Genomic DNA, 20,793 nt, shown 5'->3' on the forward strand with positions numbered 1-20,793 from the left:
TAAAACTTTAAAAAGAAATATAAACTTCACATGGCCAGTTTTTAAATGACAGAGCAAGGAATGAAATTCAGAACTATGTAATGATAAACTTCACGCTCTTATCTGTGTTGTATGGGAGACACCTTGTACTAGCTTAGGAAGTCAATTGTTAAATATTCAAACTTTTTTGAGTTGGTTGTTAAACAAAACCATTAGTGAAAATCAAATTACGCAGGGGTTAATAGCTGCCTGTCACTCTGGCTAAGCCATGAGAAGAACACCATGGGAAAAGAATAAAAGTGAAATACAGCAACTAAGTATAATCTAAACAAAAAGTACATCAGGCTGATTAGTTGGGATTGTCATGCCTTGCTGAGCTCAGGAGGAACATAGCATGGACCGTGGAACACCAGGTCGTGCAAATTCAGAATGCCGCTTGAGCATGCTCTGATTGTTCTTTCGATGGTCATGTGAGGACTGCTGCCCCTGGCTGTGTAATACCCTTGGTACTAGGAGATAACATAAAAGTACAAAGAACATTAATTCTGGGATGTGACTGGGGCATGGGAACCTTATGTTATCTAAAAACCAGATACTTTCTGCATACCAAGAGCTCAATAAAAGTGATGTGTCAGCGGGGCTCTTGACCCTAGAGGTCTTAAGTCCCCCAATCCCATCTTGAAAACTTTAATTCTGTCTCTAGTTTCCTTCTTCCAAACTGTGCGTCGACCATTTTCGATCCCTACAAGCTGCGCTGGGCGCAGCAAAATTATACAAGCTAATTAATTACAAAGGTAATAAGTAGCCAAAAATACATCGCTTCCTCACTAATTAACTACACTACTATTGCTGTTCCTGAATTTATGTTTTTTTTTTAATATCTTTAAGATAGAACACCCTATAAAATGGTGGGCTACTGCACATCTGTTCCCAATTCAAGTTCAATGATTTCAAGTTTATAACTTGAAAGGAGCCAGGATGGCATTATTTACATCATAGGAATTAGCAGTACTCCGCTTCCCTACCAGAGGTGATTATTAAATATTTATCATTACACTATTTCTCTCAATGATTACACTATCCAACCCTTGAAGAGTGATTATTTCTCTCTATGAAAATGCTTCACTACAACCAAATGTATCAGAGAATTGATCTTATCACTGCCATGTAGGAGAGTTCCAGAAAAACATCTATTTCTGCTTTATTGACTATGCCAAAGCCTTTGACTGTGTGGATCACAAAAAACTGTGGAAAATTCTGAAAGAGATGGGAATACCAGGCTACCTGACCTGCCTCTTGAGAAACCTATATGCAGGTCAGGAAGCAACAATTAGAACTGGACATGGAACAACAGACTGGTTCCAAATAGGAAAAGGAGTCCGTCAAGGCTGTATATTGTCACCTTGCTTATTTAACTGATATGCAGAGTACATCATGAGAAATGCTGGGCTTAAAGAAGCACAAGCTGGAATCAAGATTGCCGGGAGAAATATCAATAACCTCAGATATGCAGATGACACCACCCTTATGGCAGAAAGTGAAGAGGAACTAAAGAGCCTCTTGATGAAAGTGAAAGAGGAGAGTGAAAAAATTGGCTTAAAGCTCAACATTCAGAAAATGAAGATCATGGCATCTGGTCCCATCACTTCATGGGAAATAGATGGGGAAACAGTGGAAACAGTGTCAAACTTTATTTTTGGGGGCTCCAAAATCACTGCAGGTGGTGACTGCAGCCATGAAATTAAAAGACACTTACTCCTTGGAAGAAAAGTTATGACCAACCTAGATAGCATGTTCAAAAGCAGAGATATTACTTTGCCAACAAAGGTCCATCTAGTCAAGGCTATGGTTTTTCCAGTGGTCATGTCTGGATGTGAGAGTTGGACTGTGAAGAAAGCTGAGCACCAAAGAATTGATGCTTTTGAACTGTGGTGCTGGAGAACACTCTTGAGAGTCCCTTGAACTGCAAGGAGATCCAACCAGTCCATCCTAAAGAAGATCAGTCCTGGGTGTTCATTGGAAGGACTGATGCTGAAGCTGAAACTCCAATACTTTGGCCACCTCATGAGAAGAGTTGACTCATTGGAAAAGACTCTGATGCTGGGAGGGATTGGGGGCAGGAGGAGAAGGGGACGACAGAGGATGAGATGGCTGGATGGCATCACCGACTTGATGGACGTGAGTTTGAGTGAACTGCGGGAGTTGGTGATGGACAGGGAGGCCTGGCATGCTACAATTCATGAGGTGGCAAAGAGTTGGACACGACTGAGCAACTGAACTGAACTAAACTACCATGTAATCTGGCACCCCTGTGGTCTAAAGAGTTAACAGAATCTTAGATATTTCACATACTGTGGACTAGGGTAGGTAAATAAATGTTCTACTTTCTATAGTAATAGAAAAGAACAAAATCCATTCTCCTCAAACTGACAGATGCCCATGACAGTAAATGTATTACTTACATGACAAGTATCAGTGAAGTGATATATTGCTGTCCCTCTTAAATGACCTTTCTGAGCAAAGGAGTAATTTAATATCTAGAAAATGAAATGAAAAATACAAAATATAAAACTTCTTGTTTAGACGACAGACAGTAAAAGAAACATACTGAAAGATCTTAAATCAACTCTCTGTGTGCAGAAAATTCATATATTAAGGAAGAAGTCACTGGCGGAATTTTTGCCCAAAGAGCCTCTGATCCCCTAACACACACCTCCATTGATTACCCACCTTATTTCAAATCTAGTCACAAAAGTCAGAAGAGCCAAAATCTTTATCCTCAATTCCCACTTGAACTTAACAATTTATTTTGCATAAAGTCATGTGCTGACATATGCCCTGTGAAATCAAAATGAATTATTCTTCTCTATTAATACTACACAGTACTGTTGTTCAAAGATATTTATGAAATTGTTATATATTTTCAGAACTTGATATATATGAAGCACTGCAACAGCCAAGTGTTTAGTAATATGTTCTAAATTTTCCTCTAAGCCATGTTTCTAGCAAACCATAGGTAAATATGAAAAGCAGAAGATAACATGAAATTAGAAAATTGCTTCATTAAGACTAATTCTGTGCCACAGTTCCTTACTTTCCAATAAAGAGCAGCTACAAAGCACAGAATAACAACTCCGAAAATTAAAGTTTAGCAAAGGCTGTTTTTTAATTGAACTTATTGGATGACAGGTTCAATTCTGAAAATTTCGTAGAACCAAAAATTAGGAATATTGTCAGGAAAAGTCATTTAGTTTACCTTATTAGGCAGGAATACATCTATACCAGTATTTTCCAAAGTTCCACAAAATGATAACAGATGTTACATGAGAAAAAAGATTAGTCAAATAAGCTTGAAAAAGACTGGATTTCTTTTTTTTTAATTATCCCTCCTTTCTAGGTTTTGGGAGCCACTCTGTCTCCTTGACCCATCAGCCCCTACAAAGATAAAGCCCTACTGTAACTAGCCATAGGGTTTAGTACTATGTTTGTTGGTGCTCCTAAATCTGTCCAAACCTTTATAATTAAACTCTTCTTAAAATATCTAATTAAGTGTCTCAACTATTTCCTGCCAGGTTCCTGACTGATAGACACATCTCAATCATTTCCTCACCAGGTGTATAGAACAACACCACTTTTTGAGTAAAAAATATGGTAGGCCATGAAAGTGAGGCCATTCACATTGTCTACGTCATTTAAAGTCTAAAAAAGATCAAGGATTCAGCCTTGCTGGAAGACAAGCAAGCACCCTGATGACAGCTGTCAATGGGTGATCCTCATCAATGGGGACAAAAGGAAATCCTAATAGCTGTTCAGTCTAAGCAACGCATGCCACTCATTGGAATGGAGACTAGATGATGTACAGAAGTAACACAAGTCTGGGCATCTCCCAAGAAATAGTCACAGAGATGTCTGGCATGGACAGAGCTTGGTGATCTCTTGAGGCTAACATCATGCCAGTCCACATAGCTCCTCTAATCTTCTCTTTCCCATTGCATGGAGTCCTACCCAATTTACGGACAAGAGAATAATATATTTGCCCAAATGTTTTTTGTTTTCCACTATGGATTTTTGAACTTAAAATGAAGAATTGCTTCTTGGAGTCTTATTTTCATTATTCCAAGACTGATGGGAAGTCTCCCAAAATATAGGAGGAGAACTGTAATAAAACATGAAGTGCAAGGAAACCTATCAGTATATCCCCCAATGCATTTTCTTGCCACATAAATTTTGAAAGGTTCTAGTTCAAAATGATGGAGCCTATACATATGTTTACTTCTCCTCTCCTCCCCAAAGTCCTCTTGAAATAACGCTATAAATCTATAAATGGAATAAATTTATAAAGGCACTGAATGTATAATGACAGGTAAAGATTTTAACAGATACCTGAAAAACCAAAGGCATTAAAACTAAATCAACAAAGAAATAATAATTGAGGAGGCCAGAACTTAGATTATGCATAGGAGAAAATTGGAATAGAGATAGAAACTCTTTTCATAACAAATCAAAAGCTCTTCCTGAATTTATAGGTAGAGAAACCAAGAGTAAGAGAAGAAAAGCTACCAGAAAGAATAGCAAAGTGGCTATTGCAGGAATATGCTTCAGGCAGGCCTGAAGCCTAAAACCTGCCAATGGGGGTGGCAAGCCTAGAATTTACCTTTAATCTCTCCATTCCTACAATAGCACTGAGGGATGCTTTGGGAGTGCTAACAATTACAGTATTTTCAAATGCTGGGCAGAGAGGCACATAGCACAAATCTCTAGAGAAAGCAGTCATAAGGGACCAACTATATATAAAACAAGTATAAGGTTGTCAAGACGAGTGTCCTGAAGAGTCATCACCCAGACTAAGTAGTAGTATTAGTAGGCAGCCAATTTCATGGGCATTTGAGAGTGAGAGGGTCTTACTCATCCAGCTGAAGTGCTGCTGTGTACAGCCAATTTGTGAGCAGTAGCTTTGCCCTTTACATGCTTAAGGAAACTTGTATAGTCTGTCCTATGTTTAAACAGTGTTCTGCCAATCACATAACCATCCTATTTTGACTAATTGCAGACTGGTGTCAAGAGAAGGATTCACACACACATACACATGCATACCACCCCCCAAAACAACCACATGAGACAGATCAGATTCTCAGGCCATATAGTATAGCGGTTATAAGTATAGTCTCTAGTCCATAACTGCCTTTAGTTTTCTTCAAAATGAGGATGATACTTTAACTCTCAATACATTTAAGCTTTATCTGAGATTGCAATGAGTTAATACACACAAAATTTCCTGTACCTGTCACATAGAAAACATTATCTATGTGATTTATGATTAAAAAAATCATTTTATTACAGCTACTTGAAGGCTTATAGATTTTTCTATAAAAGGCCAGAGAGTAAATATTTTAGGTTTTGTAGGCCAAATATGATCCTTGTTGCATAGTATTGTGTGTGTGTGTATGCGTGTATTTACAAGTCTAAATATGTAAAAACCATGCTTAACTCACAGGCCATACAAAAGCAGCCTGCAGGCAAAATTTGGCCTACGGTCTGCAATTTGCCAACCCCTGTTTTAAAACATCATTTCACTTTCTATTGTAGGGATAAACATCCACCCATTTTCATTAAGAAGTGGCAATCTCACACTGAGACTCTAAATCACCTATTAAGAACATGTATGAAAAGATACAGGAAAATTATTGCCCAAGATTTGTAGACTTAGAGAAAACAAGTACATTGTCAGTACCCTCCTTATCTCACTTGGGCCTGTCCAAGAGAATCATCTCTTCTAAATAAAATTATGCCCACGAGAATAAATTGCTTATCCTCTTTAGATGAATTATTTTGACAACATTACAATTCAGTACTCTTCGGAGACATGTATCATCCTGGAAATGAACTTACAGATGTCAATTTCTCAGACATATCTATCTAAACATTTTTCTATTTAGACTGAATAGGAGGGGTTATCAAATGGATAATAGTTAGCAGAGATAAAACATATTACACAAGGCAGTTAAAATGAATTATAGTTAATAAAACATCAGGAATTCTAGCATCAGGAATATAGAAAAGGAAGGAGTAGGGGGAACAGTTATATGCTGAAAACTGGTACAAAAGAACATAGCAAGTTGCCCCAGAAGACTGAAAATAAGGCCAGCAGTCTTTCGTGGACGTGAAATATGAATGAACCTGGACATATCCATGCAGGACCTCACAAGGCCCTGAAATGGCAGCATCTCTCCTAAACAAGTTCTGATGCTAATTGGACATGCAAAACAAGAGATTATAATTTTACAAGGTCAACCTGAAAGCATTTAATTTCTTGGGAATCTCTTTGGTGCTGAAGCATTTAAAATAAACCACAAGGGATGGTACGGGGAGGGTGGAAGGAGGAGGGTTCAGGATGGGAAACACGTGTATACCTGTGGCGGATTCATGTTGATATACGGCAAAACCAATACAATATTGTAAAGTTAAAAAATAAAATAAACCACAAAATCTTAAGAACAAATTTCTGATCGTGGCCAAAAACAGAAAGCTCAATGCCTGGTCAACCTCATCAAGATTTTGGCAAAACTATATTCTACATTTGTGTATCTTTTTGAGCTAAATTTACTAAGTCACAAGAATAAGCTAATTGAAGCTTTATATTGGGAGAATCATTCAATTAATACAAATTAACAATTTGGGAGTATAGGCATACTATGCATTGATATATGATATATACATAAATACACACAAATAATATATTCCTTTCATATATTCATATTCTGTATATAAAAGAACAGATATTTGAATTGAAATTTCCTGTTGCTAAAAAATGATGACCTCTCTGTTTTAATCTTATGTGAAGATGAAAACTATTAGAAATGGGCCAAACATTTCTGCAATTATTAGTAAAGGAATTACAGAATATTTAAACAAAATTTTAAACATAATATTAAATATGTTGTAATGCAATGTGCTCTTGTCTATTTCAGTTGAGTCTTGTGGAACTAGGGAGTGTTGCTTGCATAAATTGTTCCACTTGAAACTCTCGGGTTTGAAAACATTCTGATGATTCTTGGCATTTACTGAGATGTACTATCTGACATTCTCTAACTGAAATCTTAGACTGATACAATAACATTGAGCTAATAATTATTTGTATATATCATTTGTAACTCAAAAGCAAAACTATCTGACACAAAAGATGTGTACTGACTGAAGTTTCCATAGAAATAAAAAGTTAAAAGTTACTTTTAGGCAAAATCTCAAAGACATCCTTTATCGCGGGTGTCTTCTGTTTACAATTCCACTTAAATTAGATGTCATCTGCCTTTGTTGTTGTTCAGTTGCTCAGTTGTGTCTGACTTTGTGACCCCATGGACTGTAGCACACCAGGCTCTTCTGTCCTCCACTGTTGCCTGGAGTTTGCTCAAATTCATGTCCATTGAGTCAGTGATGCTATCTAACCCTCTCATCCTCTGCCGCCTCCTTATCCTTTTACCTTCAATCTTTCCCAGCATTAGGATCTGCCTATATCTTCTTTACATCATGAGAAACGCTGGGCTGGAAGAAGCATAAGCTGGAATCAAGATTGCCAGGAGAAATACCAATAACCTCAGGTATGCAGATGACACCACCCTTATGGCAGAAAGTGAAGAGGGACTAAAAAGCCTCTTGATGAAGGTGAAAGAGGAAAATGAAAAAGTTGGCTTAAAGCTCAACATTCAGGAAACGAAGATCATGGCATCCGGTCCCATCACTTCATGGGAAATAGATGGGGAAACAGTGGAAACAGTGTCAGACTTCATTTTTCTGGGCTCCAAAATCACTACAGATGGTGACTGCAGCCATGAAATTAAAAGACGCTTACTCTTCGGAAGAAAAGTTATGACCAACCTAGATAGCATGTTCAAAAGCAGAGATATTACTTTGCCAACAAAGGTCCATCTAGTCAAGGCTATGGTTTTTCCAGTAGTCGTGTATGGATGTGAGAGTTGAACTATGAAGAAAGCTGAGCACCAAAGAACTGATGCCTCTGAACTGTGGTGTTGGAGAAGACTCTTGAGAGTCCCTTGGACTGCAAGGAGATCCAACCAGTCCATCCTAAAGGAGATCAGCCCTGGGATTTCTTTGGAAGGAATGATGCTAAAGCTGAAAGTCCAGTACTTTGGCCACCTGATGCGAAGAGTTGACTCATTGGAAGAGACTCTGATGCTGGAGGGATTGGGGACAGGAGGAGAAGGGGATGACAGAGGATGAGATGGCTGAATGGCATCACTGACTTGATGGACGTGAGTCTGAGTGAACTCCGGGAGTTGGTGATGGACAGGGAGGCCTGGCGTACTGCGATTCATGGGGTCACAAAGAATCTGACACGACTGAGCGACTGAACTGAACTGAACCTTCTTTATAATTTCTCAGGAAAAAAGGTAGAATATTTTTTACTTCTCATAGAGTCCGTCCTCTAAAATGCTAACGAGGGGAATGGTTTAGGGTAATACATTCTAAGGTACTTGAGGAAGGGAATAAAAATAGGATAAGAAAGGATTTATAAAAATAAGACAAAATGTTGCTTGGTGTGACAATATGCTAATTAAAACTGCTAGAAAAAGAAGAAATTATATTTTTAAAATCTCATATTAGGGCTTATATAGAAACTTTGTTTAAAAAAATCATAAAATTATCTTATCTTTAAAAAGAAAAAATATATATATTTTCTGCTCTGTACCTCAGGTGGCTTCATTGACATGCTGTATCCCCAACTCTTATACAAAATACTAAAATTTCTATGTTGAGCCCCTGATTTGATCTTTATTGTTATTTCTGAACAAAAACAACTAAAGTCTTGTGGAGAGTGTGGCACATTAAAAGTAGATATGGTGATAGAGTCAATAGTCTCAGGATGAGACTGAAACATCCCACTGAAATTAGAAAATAAGGACTTTTATTTTTGTTTTTGTGCCTTCCTGTACCATTTACATGATTATTACTGTGCCTGCATACCGTGCAAGTGTACAGATATAAATAAGTAAATAAAACATAGTGAAAGAAAGTGTTAATTGCTCAGTTGTGTCTGACTGTTTGTGACCCCATGGACTGTAGCCTGCCAGGCTCCTCTGTCCATGGGATTTTCCAGGTAAGAATACTGGAGTAGATAGACATTCCCTTCTCCAGGGTATCTCCTGACCAGGAATCAAAGCCAGGTATCCTGCATTGCAGGCAGATTCTTTACTGTCTGAGCTAATTGTAGATACTATTATATAAGTCAAGTCCACGTTATAAAATAATATGGTGAAAACACTGCTATCTTTATATACCATGCCTTCTCACAGAATGGCAGTATGAAATTTATTTAACAGAAAACACCATGGAAAATGTTATCAATGGCTAAATATGGATTGAAAATTTCTCCTTCCCCAAATGACTATTATCCACTCATCTAATGGTCTTTGGCTTCTTCCTGATGATCAAAAAAAATGGTGGGTGGGCTACATGGGCTTCATCAGTATGCCCTCCTTCTCTATTCTTTTCAGGTCCATAAGTTTCCTGCTACTCTGGTACCCATGGATAGTTCTGCAGTTTCTGGTATATCCTCAACTATCATATTGCCTCGTTTAAACATTCACATACAGAATACTCATAATTTTGCCCACTAGGAAAGTGAAAGAATCTTGGAGTTGTCATTTCAGTTGACAACTGACCAGTTGTCAGTTGGTAGGCTGGTAGAGCAATTCACTGTTTTTTGTTTAAGTTGTGATTTGTAGCATTTGCTTCTTGCTATGATGTAAATATCAATAACCTCAGATATGCAGATGACACCACTCTTATGGCAGAAAGTGAAGAAGAACTAAAGAGCCTCTTGATGAAAGTGAAAGAGGAGAGTGAAAAAGTTGGCTTAAAGCTCAACATTCAGAAAATGAAGATCATGGCATCCAGTCCCATCACTTCATGGGAAATAGATGGGGAAACAGTGGAAACAGTGGCAGACTTTATTTTTTGTGGGCTCCAAAATTACTGCAGATGGTGATGGCAGCCATGAAAAGACGCTTACTCTTTGGAAGGAAAATTATGACCAACCTAGACATTATATTAAAAAGCAGAGACATTACTTTGTCAAGTAGTCATATATGGATGTGAGAGTTGGACTATAAAGAAAGCTGAGCACCAAAGAATTGATGCTTTTGAACTGTGGTGTTGAGAAGACTCTTGAGAGTCCCTTGGACTGCAAGGAGATCCAACCAGTCCATCCTAAAGGAGATCAGTCCTGGGTGTTCATTGGAAGGATTGATGCTAAAGCTGAAATTCCAGTACTTTGGCCACCTCATGAGAAGAGTTGACTCATTGGAAAAGACCCTGATGCTTGGAAAGATTGAGGGCAGGAAAAGAAGGGGATGACAGAGTATGAGATGGTTGGATGTCATCACCGACTCGATGGACATGGGTTTGGGTGGACTCTGGGAGTTCGTGATGGACAGGGAGGCCTGGCATGCTGCAGTTCATGGGGTCACAAAGAGTAGGACATGATTGAGCGATTGAACTGAACTGATGATGTAAATACTTCCATCATGGCTGATTTCAAGCTACCAACAGTTTAACAACTGTCTCACAAAATTCCTAAGTAACTGATAAGTGTATTTCATAAATGTGAAGAATCACCAACACACCACTGGCACTGCTTTCTTTAATTTTCCTTATCTCAGCCTTTTTCAGTGGCTTTTTACATGCAAAAAAAGTTACATCTGGCTGTCTTGGAGAATATTGCTATTGTTTAGTTGCTAAGTTATGTCTGACTCTGTGTTACACCATGGACTGCAGCATCTCAGACTTCCCTGTCCTTTACCATCTCCTGGAGTTTGCTCAAATTTATGGGAAACACTACTCCCCATAAATTCACAGATCCCACTTTCTTTGCCCTAAATTTTTTCCTCAGTGTCCACACCCAGTGTTGGCAGCAGAGGCTGAAATTGTCAACCTGGTATTTCCTACTTGTTTATAAAACTTTTACACATTATATATGCAAGTATTGATTTTTAAAAAGAAAATGAAAGTAATGGGAAGAGAAGGAAAAAGAGGAGAACAGAGGAAAGGAAGTATTGTTGTCCCCTGTCTTTTTCAAACATTACTTGCCTTGTGTCACAATCATTCTTGCACATGTACTATCACTTTCTGAAGTTAATTTATGTGTCTCCAAAGCCTAGCCCACAGTGAAACCTTCAATAAATATTGAAAAAGTGGAATGAATGATAATTCACAAACAAAAATGATTACATAGAGGAATCTTGTCTCAATACCAAAGCACAAAATAAGTAGCCAACATTCTGATTTCCAAATTTCACTTTGTTTGCCATCAGTTCTCCACCCAAGCTGGTATTGCCAGCCCAAAATCAAGATCCTCTTACAGTAGACCTATTGCCTTTGCATTTTCTTCCTAAAATGGGAATCACATACTGTACCTGCCTTACTCTATTTAAGGTAATACGTGCTTCACTGAGATAATCACTCTTTGCTGAAAATAGATCAACTCTGTTGTTTGGTGCTCAGTGTTACTTTTTTCCTTCCAGATAAAGAGGGATGCCCCCACAGACAAGTGCAGCACAATGTGACTATCAGAATAGGTGAGATTTGGGTTTTATTTCTTAGTCTTAATTGTCAGGGTACCGTTAAGAGCTGTCTGCTGCTGATGAGATCAGTTAGTTCAGTAGATAGTTAATGCTGAGTTCTTTAAAATACCTTGTACATTTCACTCAGAACTTTTAAAATTTTTAAATAAATATGAACCATCCCCTCACAATAGGAAGAAAAGACTAATGTAGCTTTTGTTGTTGTTATTGGTGTTCATTTGCTTCATGCAGCAAGTATGAATCTTAATCAGATAAATTAGTAAAACCACATTCCATTATTGTTTGTAAATCATCTAATTTCTATTCTGAGAACCAAGTCACACTGAGTTTGTGAGAAATTCAACTTCAGGTAATTCCAGACTTTCTCCCACCCCCAGGTTTGTATTGAGGTTCTAATGTCTTACTCCAGGTCTGGGCTTTAGAACACTGATCATAAGGTATCTGTTCACATTTGTTAACAGCTACATTCTGCTGCAGCCACACGATCCCATCAAGTCCACCAGTGTGTCATTTCCATGCCACGTGTAGAGCAGGGGCTCTTTAACAAAGCTAGGACCCTAAGCTTGGCATCTAACCCACCTGATTTATTGCCTGGAGATTTCCCCTGAAGCCCTGCTACAGCCTTGGGTACTTCCAGGGTGGACCTAAGCATCCCCTCTGTTCAAGAATCAGCAGACTTGTTTCATCCCTGAGACCTGGAGAAAGCTCTTTTCCCTTTGGCAAACCTTCTGTCTCTCTTGGTTTCACATAGAGATACCAATTTCCTCTCTCTTCAAGTTTTATTATCCTCAGTGGGCAAACAGAAGCCAGGAAACCCTGCCAAAGACTTTTCATGTGGCAAGGATGCATGAAATGTGTTGTCTGCTTGAATGGAGGACAGAAAAGACAAAATTTCAAGGAGAAAAAAATGAACACCTCAACTTTCAATTAATAACTCAAAAAAAAAAAAAAAAAAAGAATCCATGTTAGCAAAATATCTACCAAACATCTTCCTTCTGCTTGCTGCTAAGTCACTTCAGTCGTGTCCGACTCTGTGCGACCCCATAGATGGCAGCCCATCAGGCTCCCCCGTCCCTGGGATTCTCCAGGCAGGAACACTGGAGTGGGTTGCTATTTCCTTCTCCAATGCATGAAAGTGAAAAGTGAAAGGGAAGTTGCTCAGTCATGTCCGACTCTTAGCGACCCCCTGGACTGCAGCCTACCAGGCTCCTCTGTCCATGGGATTTTCCAGGCAAGAGTACTGGAGTGGGGTGCCATCGCCTTCTCCATCCTTCTGCTTAGGAATGTCTATATTTAGGGATTTCAGAGAGGTTTTAACAGAGGTGACCTAGCTTTTCTACGCTCCACCCTTCTCCCTCAAAACACCAGCTGAGGTACGTTTCTGTCCTTTCTATCTTATTCTTTGCCCAATTAAAGAAACATTCTGCTATAAAGTAGGAAAATGCCTAAACAGTATAATGTAAGGGATGGGAGGAAGGTATATCCCTACTCAATGATACTTGTTTCTGTTCCTGATGACTTCAGCACTATCACAATGTCTCAGTTAACTCAAACAGGGGCTCTGTATAAACCTAGAGGAGTGGGATGGGGAGGGAGGTTCAAGAGGGAGGATGCATATGTACACCTATGGCTGATTCTTGTTGATGTTTGACAGAGAAACAACAAAATTCTCAATTTTCTCAAAATTTTCGAAAAAGGAATTATCCTTAAATTAAAAAATAATAAATTTTAAAAAATGCTTTGAATTAAGGCATAGCTACGGGGTACTTGAGGCTTTCCTGGTGCCTCAGTGATGAAGAATCCACCTGCCAATGCAGGATACATGAGAGATGTGGGTTCTATCACTGGGCCAGGAAGATCCCCTGGAGGAGGAGATGGCAACCCACTCCAGTATTCTTGTCTGGGAAATCCCACAGACAGAAGAGCCTGGTGGGCTACAGTCCATGAGATTGCAAAAGAGTGGACACAACTTAATGACTAAACAACAGCTACACCAGGGTACTTAAAAATAACCCAAGGATTCAACTATTCATTCAACGAATATTTACTGATGATTTATATATGTCAGACACTCTGCTGGCACAAGATATACTACAATAAATAAGCAAGCACGGTTCCCTTTGCACAGAGTCTACAGTCTACTCATGAAGAAAGACATGGTAAAACATTTCTAAAATAATTATGTGATTACAATCATAAGGGGTATGAAAGGAAAATGGAGAAAGCTGTGAGACTGTACAATAGGGGGCTTTTGTAATAGGGACTCTCTGATGAAGCAGCTTTTAGACCAGAACTTAAAAAGTAAATGAGAAGAGGAGGGTTTTAAAGCATTGCACACAGCAAGTCTGGAGGCTTGAAATAAATAGAATGTCATTTAGAATTTTAAAAAATAAAAACCTCTAGTAGTTGAATCCTAAGGGTGAGAGAGCATGCCTCAAATTGAGACCAGAAGTTGAACAAGGGCTAGGAGTAGTCAAGAGTCAGACACAACTGAGCGACTGAACTGAACTGAACTGAGAAGTCAGGGCTGTGTAAACCATAAGAAAGACCTTGGTGTTTATCCAAAAAGGCACTGAAGTGTGTTTTAAGTAGAGCAATGAATGATCAGGTTTCTGTTTAAGAATTCCAGCTGCTGTGCAGAAAATGAATTGGAGAGAGGCAAAGACTGAATATGTAAAACATTATGCCATTATCAGCTATTAGCATCCTAGTCTCTCAAATTCTTTCTAAGTAGCTGTTGATACACAAGTATGACAATTAAGGCCCTCAGACTGAGAGTCCTCACAATTCCATATCCTCACTGAACTGCTCCTCTCTATGTATATCTCCCTTCTTTTTCTCACATCCCTTTTCTTATAATAATGTCTGGAAAAACATAAATACAGTATACTAACGCATATATATGGAATTTAGAAAGATGGTAACAATAACCCGGTGTACGAGACAGCAAAAGAGACACTGATGTATAGAACAGTCTTATGGACTCTGTGGGAGAGGGAGAGGGTGGGAAGATTTGGTAGAATGGCATTGAAACATGTAAAATATCATGTAAGAAACGAGTTGCCAGTCCAGGTTCGATGCACGATACTGGATGCTTGGGGCTAGTGCACTGGGACGACCCAGAGGGATGGTATGGGGAGGGAGAAGGGAGGAGGGTTCAGGATGGGGAACACATGTATACCTGTGGTGGATTCATTTTGATATTTGGCAAAACTAATACAATTATGTAAAGTTTAAAAATAAAATAAAATTAGAAAAAAAAATAAAAATAATGTCTCTTCTTGGCATAACAGGTCCATTGCCAGGACCCCTGTCTTAATCAGGGAGGTCCACAAACCCTTGCCAATTAAGCCTCGTCTCACTTTTACCACTGGTGCCCTATGACCATGGACTGGAGTCCTGCCCCTGAACTCTAGTCTAGGACATGATGCTTTGTTATTTGCCAAGAGTTCAGCTGATAATGCCTCTTCTAAGACTTCATGTAACTATGCTTCATGTTTTGAGACACTCCCTACACTCTACTAACACCTCCTGCTGCTGCTGCTAAGTCGCTTCAGTCATGTCCGACCCCATAGACGGCAGCCCACCAGGCTCCCCGTCCCTGGGATTCTCCAGGCAAGAACACTGGAGTGGGTTGCCATTTACTTCTCCAATGTGTGAAAGTGAAAAGTGAAAGTGAAGACGTTCAGTTCAATGTAATATCGTTTTTCGCCTCAGTTATCCAAACTGTCTACTGACGCATCTTCCTTTATCAAGTCTTACTTCCCTCCAATGCTTTGACTCACACTGACACAAAAATCTCTAAACCAAAAATTTTGCTGTGTCAACCTGCTTCAATGGTTTCACATTTCTTATATACAAAATGCAAACTCCTCACATGACATACGGGGCTCTTTATAACAGGACCCCACTTACCTTTTCAGTCTTGTCTCACACTCTCCTTTACACTCGTGTTTCAGTCATCCTTAACTTATTTAAGAATTTAAGTAGTGTTTGTTGCTCAGTCGTGTTTGACTCTTTGCAACCCCATGGACTGTAGCCTGCCAGACTCCTCTGTCCATGGAATTCTCCAGACAAGAATACTGGAGTGGATTGCCATTTCCACTTCCAGAGGATCTTCCTGACCCAGGGCTCAAACCCAGGTCTCCTGCATTGCACACAGATTCTTTACAATCTGAGCCACCAAGAGTTTAAGTTGAGGCTGGACCTACTGGGGTACTCACCTCACTGGAGTACCAGGAAATACTGGTTTGCTAACTTGGGTCTTTAACTCTTTGTTTATGTTGGTGTTGCTCCTATAAAGAGTGAGCTCCCACAAATGTAAATAAAAATATTCTCCTTGTTCCCCAGATACACTAAGTTAATAAGTATTTCTGCAAAACATATTTCTGCAAAATAACTAGAAGTCGGCGGTAAGTTGAATTTCCAAAACCAAATAATATGTGGCATAATGCTGTTTATCTGGGATGAGTAGCTTATTTTATTATCTAAATTTTGCATTTTTAACACACCTCCCAAGAAGCTCTGTGATTCAAAACACACACAAACTGAAGAGAGAGATGAAAATGGGGAACATTTCACTGAATAATTCCACAATATCGACTCTGCTTTGACCCTGCTGAAGTGAATTACTAAGTGAATGTGTTTTGCATATAATTTTTTGTAATAGAAAAATCAATTTCTCCCTGGCCCCAAGAAATAAATATTGAGTGAATAGTTTTTAAATATCCATTTTAAGGGGTGACAAAATGCTAGCCTGCCTAACAGGCCCTGATTCTCAGCATACTCTTGCAAGCCCCCTGTGCTTTTTCATGCCTATTTTCTCTCCCCAAAACAAACTTCGTTGCCTCATGCTATTGCCTATTCAGCTTAACTAATATTCCCTTTAAGGGCACCTGCATGACCCCCAGACTAAGGCAGATCCCTCTGAATACTCATCTATCTTCTTATACTTTGCTTAGGATTTCACTGTGTCCCCATTCTCCCAGACCTTAAGCAAGATGTTCTATCTTCATTTTGTTGACTTATATATCCCAAGGGCCTTCCTGGTGGCTCAAGTGGTAAAAAACAAAAATCCACCTGCAATACAGGAGTTGCAGGAGACTCGGGTTTGACTTAGGTTTGATCCCTGAGTAGGGAAGATCCCCTGGAGGAAGGCATGGCAATCCACTGCAGTATTTTTTCTGGAGAATTACACAGACAGAGGAGCCTGGTGGGCTATAGTTCATGAAGTCATAAAGAGTTGGACATGACTGATGTGACTGAGCATGCGTGCATGCATATTCCAAGGACTTAGACCAGTGCCCAGAAGTTCCTCAGTAATTATTGGATGAATAAATAAATACATGAATAAAAGATTACTCCATGCTAGACCTCCTGATTCTTTGACTGAACTGCCCCTGTCATTTATCTGTATAACTTACAGTTACCAGCTTCTGCTTAAAGCTGTGTCTATGAACTGAATGAATGAAAATTTAGAATTAACTGTACCTGCACCCAGGCACATGGACATTTTCAACCATGAACACAGAACAAGTAAACGAGAAGACACTACACAGCATGAATTGTCTCTTGCATAATCTTATTTATGGCTAAACCTGCACACATTTCTGCCCAGTTTTCATAGGGAACCCCAACTCCAGGTGTTGGGACAACAGTTGAAGTCCCAACCCTGTAACTTCCAAAGAACTATAGCTAATGTGGCTCCAATGAATTCAAAGCTACAGAGAATGGCAAGGCAAAACAATTGCCTAGGAAATTATTGATGAACTAAGAAATAAGCAGTTTTCTTCTAGCTGATGCAATCACTCCAAGGTTGCAGTAAGTGCTTACTATATTCCAGGGCATTGCGCTATCTTTTGCAAACATTATTTGATTTAAAAAAACATAAAAACCTTACAAGGTAGGTTGCACTCATGTTATACCCATTCTATATATGAGAAAACTGAGGCCCAGGGAAGTTAAATTGTTTAAGATCACCTAGTTAGGGAATGGGTGGGCTTCCCAGGTGGCACTAGTGGTTAAAAAAAAAAAAAAAAACCAAAAAAAACCCTTCTGCCAATGCAGGAGACATAAGAGATGTGAGTTTGATCCCTTGGTCAGAAATATCTCCCAGAGGAGGGCATGGCAACCCACGCCAGTATTCTTGCCTGGAGAATCCCATGGACAGAAGAGCCTGGTGGGCTACAGTCCATGGGGTCGCAAAGAGTTGGACACGACTGAAGCAACTTAGCATGCACACAGAGCCAAAATTCCAAATGGATCTGACTCCAGTATTCAGACACCCTTAACAGAGCTTAGTCCTTCTACCTCCCACCCTCCAATTAACTGCAAGAGAAAATGCAAACTAGTTTCAAGAACCAAAACAAGTTAATGAAAAAAAAATTTAATCTTTCTGTTTATAATGTCATAATTCTTCCTTTTGGGTTCTTTTCAACCAGCTGTTGCATGCACTACTTTTGTGGTAAATAACATTTCTTTAAACAGAAAAGATTCCTCACTGTTTACATCTAAAATTAATTAAGAATGATTAGGAAGCATACAGGAAAAAATACCTAACCAAATTATTTTGAATGCACTCTATAAAGTACATGAAACAGAACCATTGAAAGATCTTGCCATTATTTCAAAAAGAAATACATTAAAATTGCTTATTATTAATCATCAGATCAGATCAGATAATAGGGTTTTTAATAAATTTGTAATACTATTAAGTGTAAACAACCCATTAATTGTGGAATATTTATGGAGAGAGAGGTTAGTGTATTGATTAAAGGGAAAAATATATTTAGAAAATGCTAAAAATAATACTGACTATCAAAAAGAAGTATTACACTGGGGAGTGGGAGGGGGAGATAGTAACCCTGAAGATATTGAAGCAGGGCCACCCTTTCTCCTTGAGACCTTGGAGAAGGATGTGTGGGCCTGTGTGTATGTTTAGAGGGGCCTGACTCAATGGACGTGAGTCTGAGTGAACTCCGGGAGTTGGTGATGGACAGGGAGGCCTGGAGTGCTGTGATTCATGGGGTCGCAAAGAGTCAGACACGTCTGAGCAACTGAACTGAACTGAACTGAACTGAAGCAGGAAACACATTCTATGTTGACATAAACTGAGCCATTGGAAACAAAGCCTGTGAAGATGACTATGATAAAGCTAAACATATGCCAGGGTCTGTACTAGGCTCTTTACATGGATCTTCACAGATTTTCAACAGAGAGAGTTCAAAATCAATGAAAGACACAGCTTTGGGAGATCAAAGATGCTTTCATTTGAATTAAAGATTAAAAAAAAAAAACAATTGTTAAAAATCATTTAGACCTTGGCAAGCAATAAATAAGAAAATTTGTTTGAACTTACTATATTTCTAACGTTTCATTAGAAGTCGTGACAAGTTTTTTCAAAAGTATGTTCTGATATCAGAGGGTCATATAATCTATGAAGGATTTAAATCTAACAAGTGAAGTTAAAATACAGTAACAGTTCAGAAAAAGGAAATTTATATGAGGTCAAATGAGGCAGGCAGCATTGGATCTGTGCCTTAAGAGAAGTACAGGAATTAGATAAATGAGGGCAAAAGAGAGAGACTGCTATAGACCAAAGGAATTACATGAGCAAAGCAACACAGAAGAAATTCAATGTGCCTTATTAAAGGCTATAAGGTTTGACTGGTTGGAACTAAGAACAGGTTCTGGGGAGAAATGAGAAAGAGTTAGACCTATAAATTGGAATGAGATTATGGCAAGCCTTAATTAATTAAAATATGAAGTACCTGAATTCTAATTGGTCTTTGCAGTTTCTTCATCACTCCATCCATCTCACTGAAATCTAAGTGAGTAACATCCAGACACCAACTGAGTAGCTTCCATCTATATTCATTGCTAATTCAATAGCCTCATGTCCAATTGCTGTTCAGTAACTTCAACTAGGGGACTTCCCTGGTGGTCCAGTGGTTAAGAAGGTTGCCAATGCAGGGGATATGCTGCCACTGCAGGGAATATGATTTGATCCCTTGTCCAGAAACTAGGATCCCACATGCCATGCACCACAACTACTGAAGCCCATGTGCCCTAAAACCCACGCTCTGTAAGAGAAGCCATCACAGTGATAAGTCCAGGCACCACTGGAGAGAAGCCCACACTCATGGCAACTAGAGAAAGCCCATATGCCCCACCAGAAAGAAGTAGTGCAGCCAAAAAAACAAAACAAAACTCCAACTAGGATTTGAAACAGGTTTAGAGGTCGTACCATATCCCTTATGTGGAATAAGAAGTTGATGCCCAAGGAAGGTTTCCCTTCCTAATACCAGCATCCTCTGCATGGTATCAAGCCTCTCAGTGCATTGCAGCAGCTTCCCTGGCCCTCAGTGCCTGCCTCCTGGAGGAAAGCATGGGTATCACTGTGCAGAGAGTCCAGACGTGTTAACACGAAACATGGGATTCATCAGCCTAAGATGCCACCTGGTAAGCACAGCTCACCCATAAATCCAGCCCACGCCTGTCATGATCTCCTCAGAGTCTCTGAAAATAGAATGTTCTACACAGCAAAGCAGTTTTCTTTCTCACATTTGGTGGGGAGTGGAAGGCACGTTTTCCAAAGACAGAATAATGTGAGTGTGAAAGCTGGACTCCTGTATAACTCAGCACCCTTTCTGCCATCATAGCAAGCCACCTCTGTCAAATGTGCTGAGTCTCACGTCAACAGTAGTAACTATGTGGGAAAAGGTGCTCCTTGTAGCCACTGCAGGCTGTCGTAGTGAAAAATACTGAAAATGCGAGCACTGTTACATGATGAACTTGTCACTCTAAGTAGGATAATGCCTAATGTGGTAAAGAAAATGATGCAAACACCTGACAGTAAATCTCTTTTATGATATTTTCCTAGAAATTGAAGAAACACCTACATAATCCCTAACCTTAGGAAGGAACATGAAAAGAAAAATATAGTCCTTAGTGACATGGACTTCATGCTGGATGGGATGGATGTTCAGGATCATTAATAACAGCTCTTTTGCCAGTGGAAGAAATTGAAACCTAGAAAAGGAAAAAGATTTGACCCAAATCCATATCACTTTTATAGGCAGAGCACAACTATTTGGCTAAATGTCTTGCTTTTTCTAATGATGCCATGCTAGTAACAAACATTTGCAGTCCATAACAATAGGGCATGTATTATTATAGTTGATTTTTACTGCAACTTTGTGAGGTTTATTATCGTCCC

The 20,793-nt window shown here is 39.2% G+C and overlaps 1 pseudogene; it reads right to left on the bottom strand.

The window, feature by feature from the left end:
- Window positions 1-357: 357 nt before the first annotated feature.
- LOC133245205 (craniofacial development protein 2-like) overlaps window positions 358-20,793 on the bottom strand; it is a 54,947-nt pseudogene continuing 34,511 nt past the window's right edge.

The sequence above is a fragment of the Bos javanicus genome, chromosome 3 (genome assembly GCF_032452875.1).
Source record: "Bos javanicus breed banteng chromosome 3, ARS-OSU_banteng_1.0, whole genome shotgun sequence".
NCBI classification, from domain to species: domain Eukaryota; kingdom Metazoa; phylum Chordata; class Mammalia; order Artiodactyla; family Bovidae; genus Bos; species Bos javanicus.